The sequence below is a fragment of the Oxyura jamaicensis genome, chromosome 1 (assembly GCF_011077185.1).
Source record: "Oxyura jamaicensis isolate SHBP4307 breed ruddy duck chromosome 1, BPBGC_Ojam_1.0, whole genome shotgun sequence".
Classification (NCBI taxonomy): domain Eukaryota; kingdom Metazoa; phylum Chordata; class Aves; order Anseriformes; family Anatidae; genus Oxyura; species Oxyura jamaicensis.
Window position 1 is genome coordinate 159,019,460 of NC_048893.1, and position 15,963 is coordinate 159,035,422.

Genomic DNA, 15,963 nt, shown 5'->3' on the forward strand with positions numbered 1-15,963 from the left:
AAAAAAAAAAAAAAAAAAAAAAAAAAAAAAAAAAAAAAAAAAAAGCTTTTCACTGTGCACCAGTTAAAAATTCAATTACATAAACTAGAAAATTAGATGTTCCCCTTTGGCTGGATACAGATGACCACAATTGCAGACCATGCAAATACTTCCTTACCTTCCTGTACTAACCAAATTTTTGTTTATTCCAACTTTCACAAGTGAACCCTGTCAGGGACTGTAAAAGGGATTATCGCGACTGCCATGGTAAGCTTTACAAATGTGTGAAATACAGGTAATACTGATAAAAAGCTCCAATAGAACTATTGGTAATCAGAGAGATGAAGTAATAAAGGAACCTGTGTGACTATGAGATAGCTATATTCAACTTAATTTAATTGTGACTATCAATGCTTCACTTCTGGAAAACATCTCTCTGAAGTATATGTTTCTCACTGTGAAATCGATGAATTAAGCATGTGCTTAAAGTCAGTCATGACATTAAGTATTAATCTGAGAAAGACAGTTTCCAGTGGAAAATTAAGTATTTTCCTGAATCAAGGATTTAACAAAAGAAATATTTTAATCTCTGTGAACTAGACTTGTAGGAAAAAGTAATGTTTTTCATTAGATTCAGTGTCCAAGATTGACAGAACTTTCAACTAAGCAGAGCTAAAAAGAGTTTCCTTGCTCCAAAGCCAATTTGCTCTCTAACTAACATAATAAACAAACAAACTTTGCTGCAAGGGTAGAAATAGTAATGGGACACAATCCTGTTTTTCTTATACACAAACCTACTTTCTAATGTGTTACCTATTGGGACAACACTCTACAGACACAAGCCTGTTATTTTTCTGCACAAATTCCCAATCGAGTCTTATCCAGATGTTCCTCATATGACCCAGAAATAAAGCATTATACTATCATTTTGTTATGCTCCATTAAACTCTATTTTTGAGCCAATCAGAGGTAATGTGTGTGGGCTTCATATCTGGTGCTCCTAAATCCCATCAATTAATATGTATACTGAACCTTTCTGTTAGAATATTTTACACAATGAACAAAAGAATTCCATTTACAAAAAGCATAACAACTTATTTCTACTGTATGCTATTCCATCCTCTCTTATCTAGCCACTTTATCCACATGGATTTCTTCCAGAAGACAAATCATTCAATCAGGATTACTTTATGAGCTGCAGCCCTTTTACTGTGAAGTGTGTATCAAAATTTCAAGACAAATTTTGTTCTCTTGAGTTTGTTAAACAGTACAAAAGCCCAAAAAACAAGAAACCCTAGATGATTATTCATTCTAGTTACAAAAACAGTTTGTGATTTTTTTTCCACTCAACATAAGTGAACAAGGTTACTCTGAGTATTATCCCTAAATATACAGAAACTATATACAGACTGGGCATAAATGCTAACTTAAATCAATTGCTGATATATTCTGTTCATTTTTTCATTACAACGTGATGCTGCACAAGCTCTATGAAAAATTATCATAGTGTATCTTAAATCTTCCTGAATGGAGCTTAAATTTAAGGCCTGTTAATGTTAATGTTCTTGGAAAAGGAAGCTAACATCCAGGAATGTTCCTGTATATCTTTACACATATGTAAAATTTACCATGGCAGTCTTGATAATCCCATCCAAGAATCCAGGCTTTCTTCATCTTCTTTCCTCCCTCATCTTTCCTCCCTCCTTTACCTCAGTCAGCTTTATTGGCTACTTACGAAGTTCCTTCTGTTGTTTCCAATAAAGCAAGAGTTACTAGAATCATAGAATCATAGAATGGCTTGGGTTGAATAAAAATAATAATTTCCATCACATTAAAAAAGTCAGATATTTTCATCTTGAAAACTCCACATTTTCATGTATTACAAGCGAATAAGAAACCTCTACAAAATCCAAACTAACAAGCCTGCCTGGAAATTTTTATACATACTTACATGTCCCATACATTTCCAAATTAAAATATTTAACTTCAACCAAGACTGACAAAAATGCATCCCTCTGTGCTAACTACAGTATTTCACATGAATTGTTATTTTCAATTACTTCAGGTGTGCTGTGCTGGTTGGCCAAGCTATGGCTACCACAACACACCAGTAGACCCATGGTCCTCATCATGCACATTGCTTTTCAATTGAAGGGATCTCTGAAGAAGTCTCATGGGCAACAAGGCCTTCAGAAAATTGCATTTCCACTTTTGTAGTTCTTGAAGGTATGATTTTGTTCGCCTCTAACCTCAAATTTAATATGAAAGGAGTAACTGACAGACATGCTGCCTGAAATTAGAGTCTCAGTACAGAAACAAGGTGTGCGCTAATTCCTGTGTGGCTCATCTGTCTTCCTAGCTCTGGGACAGAGGGAATTAACAGCATTTCTGAAATAAATAAATAAATGATGATCACAAGGCAACTAACAGAGGAATTTATGAGAAAATCTCTTCTTGACTCCATTGTTACAATGGTAAAAATATTTCTTTTAACATTCTGAAGTAAATCTGAACCACCTAAAAGCTGTAACAGGAATAACAGTTGAAACCTTGAAATGAAGGAGTATTCATGATGTATCTTTACATGAAATTGGTAAGGCATAAATGAACATAGGGAGATTTCTTTGCAATTAAATATTTCAACCACCCTAAAACCTGATGTCTTATAAACCTCAAAGAATTTGTTCTCAGACTAATTTTAATACATACTGACAGCTAGCCCTTAGGGTTGTGTTTTAGTGCAAAAGCTTTTATTTAAGACAAAAATCCTCAGCAATAGCTAAAGTTCTAATTGAGTATCTTTCCAAAGTGCAAGCATATTTCCCCCAACGTAATAACTTAATTATGACATTTTCATTCTATTAAAAATGGCAAGTTTAATATGGTGCTTACAGTAAGTCACAGAAGGAGGATATTAAATCTTTGAAAGATCATTCAGAATTATGTAAACATCACTTAATTTGCAGTGTACAGTCAAATCTTTCCTATTAATGAAAGATTCCTTTACTGAATTCTCATACTAAAGTAGTTTATAGTATTTTCTAAATGAACTGAGCAACATCAGATTTCAATGCAACAGTGTTACTTTGAACCCCTAGGATATTTTTTTTTCCATATTCCACATGGGAGCTGATTTAAGAACTACTCTTTTAACAGCTATGTCTTTCCTAATATTTTAACAAGTTTACAGACCTCGTGGGGTGTTCTATAACATCGAATCTGCTTCAAGAAAATGTTTCTGTGAAGTTTTACATTTATTCAGACAGCTTTGTGAAATCTTACAAACAGAAACAAGATGAGCTAGTTAATATCATATTGTGTCTGTTTCAGGTCATTACAAACTTATCTCTGTTAACTAGTTCCGTTGTTGTTGTTTCTGCCCTTCCACCATCTTTTACAAACTTATATGTATATTTTCTCTTCTTATTTATCCAAGTTTTAAAAGTTCAATATTGAGCCCAATATATACATATTTCCAAATCAGGTCATTATTGAAAATCTCATTGACATCAGCAGAACTAGAGTGAATTACTTCTATTTGAGCTCAGAGCTAAAGAGATGAATATCTAATACAAATTTGCAGACATGCCTATTTTCTTTCTCTTACACCTTTCTATTTCCAGATTGTGTAAGAAGGATGGGTGGGTAATTTCAAAATAATAGAATCATAGAAAGGTTTGGATTGGAAAGGACCTTAAAGATCATCTAGATCCAATCTGCCTGCCATGGGCAAGGACACTTCCCACTAAATCAGGTTGATCAAAACCCCTTCCAGCCTGGCCTTGAGCACTGCCAGGGATGGGGCATCCACAACTTCTCTGGGCAACCTGACCCAGTGCCTGACCCTCATAGTAAAGAATTTTCTCCTTATATCTAATCTAAATCTACCTTCTTTCAGCTTAAAGCCATTACTCCTTGTGCTATCACTACACTCCTTGACAAAGAGTCCATTCCCAGTTTTCCTGTAGGCCCCCTTGAGGTACTGGAAAGCCACTGCAAGGTCTCACCAGAGCCTTGTCTTCTCTGGGTCTTCAGCTTGTCTTCATAAGAGAGGTGCTCCAACCCTTAATCATCTTTGTGTCTCTCATTCTAATATTTTATGTCCTTCTTCTGCTGGGGGCCAAAGCAAAAATGACTGATTTAAAACTGTGTTTAAGTGATGATGAAAAAAGAACTTTTCACAATACATTCTCATATCAAGTGCTGAGAAAAGTAGAGCAAACACATTTTTTTTGTAGCTTTGCACGCTGTAGTCGTTCACATCTGCACAAAACTTAGTGGAAAATTAATGTGAAGGCATTTTACAAATGTACTGATCAGACATACATGACTACAAAAGAAATAGGATAAGGCCAGTCAGGTGCACTGTCTTCAGATTTGAAAGCATATAGAAACAGTGATAGGCTACATATACAGCACAAAAATTAGTTTATTGTATGAGCTTTCCAAACTTTGTTCTTTTTATATGCCTATCAAGACATACCTGATGGGTTTTCCTAATCAGAAAATAGATATACAAAGAAAATAAAAATTAATATTCAACGCCTAGAAAATAAAACTACCTATACTGTTAAGAAACACCAGTCTGTTACTTATAATAAACATAGAAAAATAGGAATTATGCACCTCTGATCAGTGACATGAAGTTTATTCACCTCCCATATACTGGAGAGCTGAGTTCAGCCTTTTTATTTACCTCTACATCTCTGACAAATACCACTATCTGCTTTCTTTTCCTAACATCAGCTGGAAAAAAATCGGGAAGCACAGAACCAGGAGGGGCAGGAAATTACACTAATTTTTAAATGAAGAGTACAGGACAGAATTTACAAGTTTAAGTCTCCTTGCTGAGAGAACCCCCTCAGCAGTTCCCCTCCTTCAGGTGACTGCCCCCGCTCTGAGAGTCAACTCTGATCCATCATCTAGTTATGTGATACACTGTTTGGGCCAGGTATCACTTCATAGAGCACTTTAGATGTCAGAATATGTTTTTTAAAGGGAAAATCATTATTCAGTAACCAGCCAGGGCACATGAAAATATTGATGTCATTCATACAGCTAGAACTGTCACCTAGTCCTTCAAAAATGCCTTCAGGTTTTGTTCTACAATCAATCTTTGAAGCTGCATGTAGACTTCCTCTTCTGATACCTGTCACAGCATGTTTTTGGCACTTTTTTGGGGGGGTGTGGGGGGGTGAAGGGACAATGGGGGGAGCTGCATATTCATTATAGAACAAAACCTCATGGTCACGGCTTCTGACTGTTTTCCCATTCATTTCAGCATTTCAGCAACACCGGTAAAGAATACTTCTTGAGCTCCAAACCCTTGAAATAAATTGATGTCACTCCATTTCAGCTACAGACAAATATATGCTTTCTCTCCAGCTCAGTTCTCCTAATCAACCAACATTAGTTCATTCTTCCAAGTTTTTACTCTTGCCTCTTTGCAAGTCCAAGTCCCTTGCAAAAAACACTCCGCTGAGTGTCCGGCAGGCACACTGGATTGATTCTCTGCACACACACTATAGACTACTGTCAACAGCTCATTGAAAACTTTTATCCAGGAATGATAAAAAAGCACCAAAAGCACAGATGAAAAAGCACCAACATATAACACATGCAGAAACATATACAGGGTGGGATGGGAACTGTATTATGCTCAGATCTCTTTGACAAATAGAAAAGAATCAATAGTTCTCTCCATGCAGCAGCTAAAACTGTTAGGTAGTTGTGCCTCCCTATCTCTCCCCTCCTGCCTCCCCAGCCTTCATCATAAATGTAAATATTGATCTAATGATATTTTAATATAAAATTTAATACCATAATTGATATTAATTGCCATTGTAAACTGACTAATAATACACCTATACCATCCGTGACATATTGGTATCTGTGTATCAGCTGACATAGGTCAAGTCCATCTGTGCCAATTCTCCTGAATCCCAATGAAATCCAGAATATTCAATTCTAGATAAAGATCATTTTTTGTAGACATAAATGCCTGTACAGCTTTTCCTTCTGGGAGATAAAAATGTCTTCCATTGTGGGGGAAACTAGAGGGCCAATCATACTAGCTCTCCATCATCAACAACAGTCAGTGCCAGCTACTCAGTGGTAGAGGCAAAAAAACTCAGAATAGTCAGTTACACGATATTCTTTGCCCTGGGAAAGTTTTATTTTAACATCCTGTAGTTAGAGGTTGACTATTGCCCTCAAGTATGTCGACATACTTGACTTCCAAAACTTTTTTTTTTTTTTTAATTGATTTTATTTTGGGACGACTACTCTTAGAAAGTAACAGCTGGCAATTTAACCTCAGTGACAGAAACATTGACAGTGGTTTCAAATAACAGACTTGGTTCTTCCCCACTGGTCATTAGATGCCTTGAAATATATGAATGAGGCATTTAATTAAAGAAAATCCAGTGCAGAGGTCCAGTACCCACAACTTAGTCAATGCAACCAGAAAATTAGGGCCAGATCCTGGCCTGCAAAGTGCAGGTTTTTGTTTACTGGTTCTATCCTTCAACCACAAAGTGTACAGATCTAGTTTGCTAACAATTTTACCTAAAACAGGCTTTCTGCTACGATTTCAGCTTGTAGTAAGGTTATAAAAAAATTCACGTTGACAACCAGCCAAACAAATTGCATTCTTGTTACTTTGTACAGACTTACCTGGTTAGCAATGTCCAACAAATAAATAAATAATATTAAAACAAAAATAAATCCAAAGTAATCTTTCTGTTTACAGTCTGCATGTTGATAAATAGCATGTTACATCAATAGTACTCATACATTAGTTACATTCATACATTAGTTACTGCTTGACCTTCTTAGGCCATATTTGTTCCTAAAGACCTCAAATCACATTCAATTCCTGAGTCACATGCAACTCCAGCTATGTTGTGCTTAGGGTTTAGGAACAAAAATCCTCATAAGTCATACAGGGCCCAGACCTATCAGGCAGGACTTGCCATTAATTAAGTCTGGGCATAGGCTTCTACAATCACATCGTAAAAAGTTGCCTGTCTTTATCCGTGTAAAGCTGAGCCAAAATTATAACAAATTTACTGCAAGGAATCTACTCTAAGGGTAGATCTAAAAGTCTGAGAAGACAATGTGTAGAAAGAGTAGAGACTGGGACATGTACAGGTGCAAATATGCAGTAAATCCACCATTTTGGTGTTAGTACTGCTGTTTCTTATCAACATGGGATGCGGGTCTCCATTAGTATGATCAGCATGAGTGAGTAATAACTTATGGGAACTTCAGGAGCCTGGAAAAGGCTTCAGGTGAATTGGGTGAATGCCCAGTGACTGAAAGGGGAAGCTGGCTTCAAGGGCATTGTAATTTTTGGAGGACTTCTTGAAAAGGAAAAATCTACTCACTGGTGGTGGTGAGCAATGAGGAGTATAATACTTGTAAGACGCTGTAAGACATAACTTGGTTGGGAACAAAATGGGCAAAGAATAAATTGTCCCATTCCTCTCATCCTCTTACCCCATCCAAATGTCTGTCTGTGCTGCTTTTTCCTTTTTTTTTTTTTGTTTTTTTTTTTTGTTTTGTTTTGTTTTGTTTTCCCTGTCATCTATACACCGTAGTCCCTGGCCACCTATATTTCTACATGCTTGATAGCTACCGTTTGTCCTCATCCTATGAGACATGACAAGCCTTAAAAATAACTAGCACCATCCTAACTAATGTACAAAATATCCCTTATGAAGGACTTTTAATAATATTATCCACAAAGAGCCATAGCAAATGTTCCAGGAGAAAGTCAGCTCACAATTTCCTGGCTGTGTCAAAATCTCCCAACTGCCATTGCAGTAAATGGAGCGTTTTACTTTTAATGTATTATTTTGTGTGCAGAGGTGGAAAAATGTTGGTAATTCTTTACATTCTTTTACTAAATTCCCAGAGCAAATTAATCTAGCCACTCCAGGAAAAAAAAAAAAAAAAAAAAAAAAAAAAAAAGTCGACTGGAAATGGAAATAATTTATCTTCCTTCATGATTATAAAAGTTTGATCATGTCTTAGAAGGGAAGAGATAGACGTATAAATTGACCTGAGTCAAACATGTCTGTTATTTTCTTTCTCTGGTTTATGTCCAGTTTGGGAATGTTACCAAGATGATTTCAGGCAAAAATTTTGAAGTAAAACTTGTCTTTACAGTCTGTGTATGTCACCTGTAGGGAGACAGTGCATATTTTTTTTAGAGAAATTATAAACATGCCTGTATTCCTGAAGCACCTTTGATATAACAAGAAATTACTCCCTTTCTCTAGTAACATCTTTCCATAGTTAATTCACTGTGTGAATAGCTGATTATTTGTGCCAATTTTATCACCACTTTGTTCAATTATAACTCAGAATATGTTTCATACTGTTCCCTGGGGAAGGTGTCTGTGAATACGCCATTGTCTAGTGATCATGAATATGACAAAAAGGAATCAGAGACAACCAAAGCTGTCAATTATTATTATTATTATTTTTAAATTCACCGGTAAAAGAAGAAAACACAATAAATTTGGCATTGAAAACTGATATTTCAAATTTCCTCTTTGTTGGGAACACAAACTGTCATCAAAATATTGGATTAAGGACTCATTTTTCTCAGCAAAAACAACTACAAAATTTCAACCAGCTTTATCCGTTATCCCTCTACTTTTCAGAAAGGAAATATGGAAGTTGTTAGTTCATATGTAATATGAATGAAACATAAGCTTCCATTTATGATAAGCAAAAGATTAATTCTTCATTTCTGCTTTCAATTCTTCTGTAATTCTGCTTCTCTTGAGCCTGTCCCAGGCCAGTTGTTCACGTTCCACAAAATATTTTTATTAATATTTTAAAAATATTTTAAATTATATTAAAATTAAAATTAATTTTAATTAATTTTAATTTAATATTTAAAATTAACATTTAAAATATATTTAAAATAATTTATAATTTATTTATAATATTTTTTATTTTTTAAAAAACTGTTGATGTTTTTGCCAGGAAAAACAAAGAATTGAACAACATTTCTTTCTCTTTTTTTTCTCCTTTTCCTATCTCCTCCAAAAAACAGAAACTGAAAGAAGTCTTCTCTAGAATGTCTTTTTTTAGAACTTACGCATATTTTCAATAAAGGTTAATCTTAGCTAAGATCCAAAACATATATATGACATGAGAATGCCTTGCATAATATTTACTTAGGAGAAAAAATTGATCAAAGATTGATGACCTGGTTTGCTAGACATATCTAGGGTTATATCAATTATTCAAAAGCAGCAAAATTAATTGGGGGGGATTCTCCAAACCTCAGTTAAATTTCCAATGTAAGACAAAGTTTTCCTTTTCTCTACTCTATCACACTCTTGACCTCAGAATATTTTCCCCAAGGTTAAATGAATGTAAGTCAAAATGCAAGTCAACCTTATACCTCTTCTATGAAAAATGTTGTGTTGGTTCTGTCAGCTGTCAGTATAATACTGTGTTTCTACATCACAATGCAATGACTAACCAAGGTATTTTCTACATCTATTCTAGATTCCTGTGTCCAGATGCTATTAGCACATTATCTACAAGCACTTCAATATCTTTTTATTAAAGGAATGTACAAAAGGTTAACATGTCTGTCTGCTTTTTACTTATCTATACTATCTTTCTCAGTGAAATGTGATTCCCAATTCACGGTTTGAGGTTTCTGGGCAGAGGGAAAAAAAAAAAAAATAATAATAATAAAAAAAGCTTAGTCCAAGCTCAAACATAATGGAGTAATCAGAAAGCAAAAAGCTAATGGTTAAATCCAAAACCATTTATTTTGTTCCCCTAAGCAATACTGCAGGCTGAGATACATTAACAAAGGTTAAATCAAATTGTCATGATGTCTGCATGTTCAATTATGCATAGCTTGAGCCAGAAACTCATTCTGAGCCAATATTCCTCAAAGTTATACCAGTTTACACCTGTCAGAATCTGGCCATGTCTCAACATAAATCTACTGAAATCTTTATATAGAGAGATTTTGTAAGCACAGATGCAGACTGTGTCCTGAAACCAAACCAAAACAATACAAAACTAAGAAAACAAACTAAACTAAGTAAACAATACCTAAATGATATGGTCATATAAGGACTTTTTTTTAATTATTATTTGTTTTTCTTAAAATAGCTTGAATGTGAAGTTTATTGAATCTCATTTTACCTTTTAAACCTCTCTTTAGTGCCCACATGTTTTCATGTTTCTGAAGAAGTGGGTTCCTTTTGTGTTATATCACTAAACATTGTGCAGGTCAACCTCTTTTGATGTTGTACAGGAGACTACCAACTCTGGGAATTAATGGGCTCATCTATGGAAGATGCCATAGAATAGACATTTTCAGAGGACTACTTTTAGGTGGTAATTTCCAGGGGAGTTTTAGGTTAGATGTTAGGAAGAGCTTCTTTACTGAAAGGGTTGTGAGGCATTGGAACAGGCTGCCCAGGGAGGTGGTGGAGTCACCATCCCTGGAAGTCTTCAAAAGACGTTTAGATGTAGAGCTTAGGGATATGGTTTAGTGGGGACTGTTAGTGTTAGGTTAGAGGTTGGACTCGATGATCTTGAGGTCTCTTCCAACCTAGAAATTCTGTGATTCTGTGATTCTGTGATTCTGTAATTTATACAAGAAGCGGAAATAAGTTAATACATTTCTGGAATGTGTTTATGGGAATCAAAATAAACTCATCAATATTGCAGACAGAAGTACATTTATCAGCTGAAGAACCGATAAAAATATTCGCATTAGATAATCAGCCACTGTTTTTGAGAAAAATCTCAGTAATAATAGTGCATAATAATAAACATAATACTTTAGGAAAAGGGTAATGGAATTGAAAATACTGACAGTGAGCACACAGCCAGCAGAAGGGGAAAGGAAGAAATGTGTCAAACATCTGAACTGATGTGTAGCAAGAGAGGACTGCAAGGGGACTAGTATGTCAGAGTGCCTGATGCCTTCAAATATAACAGTCAAATCCAACACACAATACCACTTCTTGTCTTCCAGTGTCATTTACAGAATTTGCACTGGTTTAACATGAGGTCTTGAGCCCATCAATACCCCTTTATCACACTGTCTGCATCTGAATAATGTGTATAATACATATTTTTCTCATGGTGTTGGCTGTCTTAGATATATAGAGCAGATTAAATGATTTAATTTTGGAGGGAAACATGATTATTTGTATTAAAGCAATATTTCCTCAAGTGCTACTCTTCAGCAGAAACGAAATATATTTAATCTTTCTATTTTTATAAATAAGTGTATTTTCCTGATAATTTCATATTTCTGTTCTTTTTGAATTATGACACGCTGTCCTAAGTATGTCTGCAGCCATGACTAAAAAATATGAATGTCATCAAAAATATGAAAGTCGTCTGCTCTTCTGCAGCTGCCAACTGCATATGGCTTCTCACTTGAAAGTTCTCTTGACTGGTACCTCTGTCCCTTTGTAGATTATAAGGAGTCACCTGAAAAAGAAAAACAGAAAACTGGAAGGAACATTCTTAACTATTTTAGGAAAATTTTTACAATATCATAATTATTAACAAAACTCTGGGACCTGTAAACCAGGGGAATGTCTTAAATTAAGCTTTGGGGTACTAGTATGATTCATGTTCCAGTATATACATATTTATATATATTTACATATATATATAATGATATTTAATTTCTGAGAAACTGCAGATTAAAAAATTAATAAAATAACTTCAGATTTGTATATATATATATATTTATAACAAGTCTTGTTCTTACACTATAGTATCTTGTAGCATCACAGCAACGTCATTCAGTTTCCCTAAGCTCTGCAAAAATTTAGTTAATCAGAGGCTTTGGAGTACAGTCAAACCAGAAAAGATCATATTTTCTGGCCAAGTCACACCCAATGAGTCTGCAACACTCTATATTTTAACAGACCCATTACTGCTACCAAATCAAAGGTGACTGGATATGATACAAGTGAAAGACAATAACAAAAATACATTTTGTTAATAAAACATTTTAACATTTGAAATCCCTTTACTCAGGACAGGTTCATATACTGCTGTTTTAATGTCATTCATTGCCAACATATTATTCTCTGCTTTTATGAAAATAATGATAAATAACTACTCCTTTAATATTAAAATAATTTTATATAACTATAAAAATATGATATACTTGCATGAAATAAAATCATTATCACTCTTCTTTTTCTAGAAAGTAGCCCACTACTGAATAACAGAATTGATTTGAATAACAGAAGAGCTAATGGCATAAGAGAACATTGACATTGATGCTGATACCAGGGGACGAATAAGGGATAAAATTCACATCCCATGCCTTGGTAATAAAAAAGAGAAACAATATGCATTATTAATTCACCCAAAGTGAACTAAGTGACTTGGTGGTCCAACCACTAAAGTCTCATAGGATCTTCCACTGTTTCTAACAACACTTTCCTACCACAGATTTCCTGGCTTCATTACTCTGCAAGCTCATCGTTTGCAAACTACTGTGTTTCACCGCACAGACAGTTCCACTTCAGTCCCAACTTTTTTCTCAGGTCCAAAGTCCTAGTTAATTTTAACCACTTTGCAAAAGACGAAAGACTAAATTACTAAAGACTAAAAGAGACTAAAAAGACTAAAAGATAAAAGACTAAAATACAGATAGCAGAATGCCTTGTACACATAAAAATCTTGAGTTGTAGAAACAAATTGTAATTCTGTTCCATATAACAAACAAATATGCTGATAGATAATGCCACAGAGTAAAATATTAATTAAATTTCTATTAGGTATTGTTTTCAGGGCATACAGTAAATACCCATAGCTGTACTCAACATTCTGATCTGCTCTCAGCACAGTTACCTTTTTTGCACTGATTGCATGTCAGCACCATCAGGATGCAGCAAGGCCCATTGCTTACAGTGAACCCTCATTTTCTATGGAAAAGATTTCTGGCTTTTTAAAGTGATGTGAGCAATACAACATGAAGCAGCATTATCAAAGTCAGTAAATTTCAGATTATACTGGTTTGTCTTTTTTTTTTTTTTTTTTTTTTTTTTAATTAGATTTTCCATTCTGAGAGGTGTATCGGGTTTACATGGCAAAGTTTTCAGCAGGGGGCTGCAGGGGTGGCTTCTGTGAGCAAAGCCGGGCAGCTGCCCCAGGTCAGATTAGAGACAATTCCAGCCGGCTCCAAAAGAGACTCACTGCTGGCCAGAGCTGAGTCAGAGGGTGACACTGGTTAGCCTCTGGGAAAGCAGTTTTAAGAAAGGGAAAGATCTGCTGCACCACATCATCTGGGAGAGAGGAGTGAGAACCGGCCCTGCAGACCCCAAGGTCAGTGCAGAAGGAGGGCAGGAGGTGCTCCAGGCATGGAGCATAATTTCATCTGTGGCCTGTGGAGAGGCCCATGGTGGAGCAGGCTGTCCCTCTGCAGCCCATGGTTTACCATGGAGGAGCAGATCTCCACAATGCAGCCTGTGGAGGAGCCCATGGTGCAGCAGGTAGATCTGGCCTGAACAAGGCTGTGGCCTATCAAGAGGCCCCACAGAAGCAGATTCTGGGCGGAAGCTGCAGCCTGTGGAAAGGAGCCCATGCAGGAGCGGGGGATCTGGAGGGAACTGCTAACCGTGGGGGACTCGTGTTGGAGCAGTTTGCACCTGAACTGTGGTACAGACACATACAGGAGCAGTTCTTGAAGATCTTCTGTCTATGGGAAGCCCACGCAGCATCAGCTGAGGGAGGACAGAATTCTGTGGGAGGGACCCCATGCGGAGCAGGGGCAGAGAGTGACTGTGAAGGAGCGATGGAGACAAAGCATTAGGGACTGACCGCAGCCCCCATTCCCCATTCCACTGCGCTGCTTCAGGGGAGGAAGTAGAAGATGGATGGGGGAAGGTAATTATAGTTGGCTTTTAGTTTCTCACTGTTATAGTCCACTAGTGATTGACAATAAATTATGTTAATTTACCTATACAGAGTCTGTTTTGCCAATGATGATAGTTGGTGAGTGATATCCCTGTCTTTATCTCAACCCTTGAGCCCTTTCCATCATATTTTCTCTCTCTTTCTCTTTGAAGAGTGGGAGTGAGAAAGTGGTTGTGGTAGAGCTCAGCTGCCCAGCAGGGTAAAACCACCACAATCAGCAAAAGTTTTGTCTTGTCCATCTTGCTGAAATTAGTACTCAAGTGAGTTATCTCTTCTAATTACTGGATACATGTAAATTCAAAGAATCATGGAATGATAGAATATCCTGAGTTGGAAGGGACCTACGTTGCACAGACACTTCTTGAACTCCAACAGGCTTGGTTCAGTAACCACTTCCCTGGAGATCCTTTTTTCAGTGCTCAACCACCTTCTTGGTGAAGGACCTTTTCCCATCATCCAGCCTGAACCTCCCCTCTCCCAGTTTCATGCTACTTCCTTGGGTCCTGTTGCAGGTCACCAGAGAGAAGAGATCAATGCCTGCCCCCCCTCATGAGGAAGCTGCAGGCTGCCATGAGGCCTTCCCTCAATGATCTCTTCTCAAGGCTAAACAAACCGAGTGGCCTCAGCCACTCCTCAGACATCTTACCCTCTAGACCCTTCACCATCTTTGTAGCCCTCCTTTGGATGCTCTCTAATACTTTTATAACCTTCTTATATGGTCCTTGTGGCACCCAGAACTGCACACAGCACTCAGGGTGAAGCCACACCAGTACAGAATAGAACAGGACAATCCCTTCCCTCAACCAGCTAGCAATGCTGTGCTTGATGCACCCCAAGGTACATTTGGCTCTTTTGGCTGCCAGAGCACACTGTTGGCTCATGTTCAACTTGCCGTTGACCAAACCCCCCAGATCCTTTTCCCTCGTCTTCACACTCTCACCTCACCCCCCCCCCCCCCCAGTCTGTACATATAGCTAGGGTTGCCCCTCCCAGGTGCAGAATATGGCACTTGCTCTTGTTAAACTTCATATTGCTAGTGATTGCACAGTTCTCTATTTTGTCAAGATTTCTCTTCAAGTTCCCTCTACCCTTTACAGAGTCAACAGCTCCCCCACTTTAGTGTCATCTGCAATCTTACTAGGTATACCTTAAAGTCCTGCATCCAAGTCATTTATGAAAACATTGAAGAGAACTGATCCTAAAATGGAGCCCTGTGGTTAGCTGCCAGCCTGATGGAACCCCATGTACTATAACCCTTTGAGCCCAACCCACCTAAAAATTGTTTACCCATCGTATTATGCATTTATCTAGCTATATCCTGGACATTTTGCCCAGGAGGATACTGTAAGAAAAAGTTTTGAAAGCTTTACTGAAATAAAAAAAAATTACATTAGCTGGCTTTCCTTGGTCAGCTAGGTGGGTGACCTTGTCATAAAAGGAAATTAAGTTTGTTAATAGGGACCTTCCCCTCAAGACGCTGTATTGGCTCTGACCAATGACTGCATTGTCCTTTAGGTGTTTTTCAATAACTCCGATAATTATTTTCTCTATAATTTTAACGGGCACTGAAGTGAGTCTGACAGGCCTGTAATTATCAAGGTTTCTTTCTTGTCCTTCTTGAAAATTGGAACAACATTTGCCAGCTTCCAATTAGCTTGGACCTCTCTAGATTCCCAAGACTGTTGAAAAATAATGATGTCTCGCAATGACATCAGCCAAATCTTTGAGTTCCCTGGGATGAAGCCCATTGGGCCTTATAGACTTATATGCATCCACATGGAGCAGAAAATCCCACGCAAGTTCAGAGTTGGCTGGGAGTTTATTGTTCCTGCAGTCACAGTCCTTCAACTCAGGCATCCCAGAGCCCATCACTGGTATGGAAGACAGAGGTGAAGAAGGCATTAAACATCTCTGATTTGTCTATGTTCTTAGTTGTGAGGTGACCATCCTCATTAAATAACAGACCAATGTTTTCTCTGGTCTTTTTATTTTTAACATAATTAAAACAAGCAAACATTTTTTTTATTGTTTTTATTTTTACTG

The 15,963-nt window shown here is 36.9% G+C and overlaps 1 long non-coding RNA gene across 1 annotated transcript in view; it reads left to right on the plus strand.

Moving 5' to 3' along the window:
• The window catches only part of LOC118163295, a 20,302-nt gene extending 11,635 nt beyond the window's left edge, over positions 1-8,667 (plus strand). The window contains exon 3 of the long non-coding RNA XR_004748962.1: positions 8,656-8,667. This is a non-coding gene — a long non-coding RNA (uncharacterized LOC118163295). The remainder of the gene's footprint in view (positions 1-8,655) is intronic.
• Positions 8,668-15,963: the final 7,296 nt, after the last annotated feature.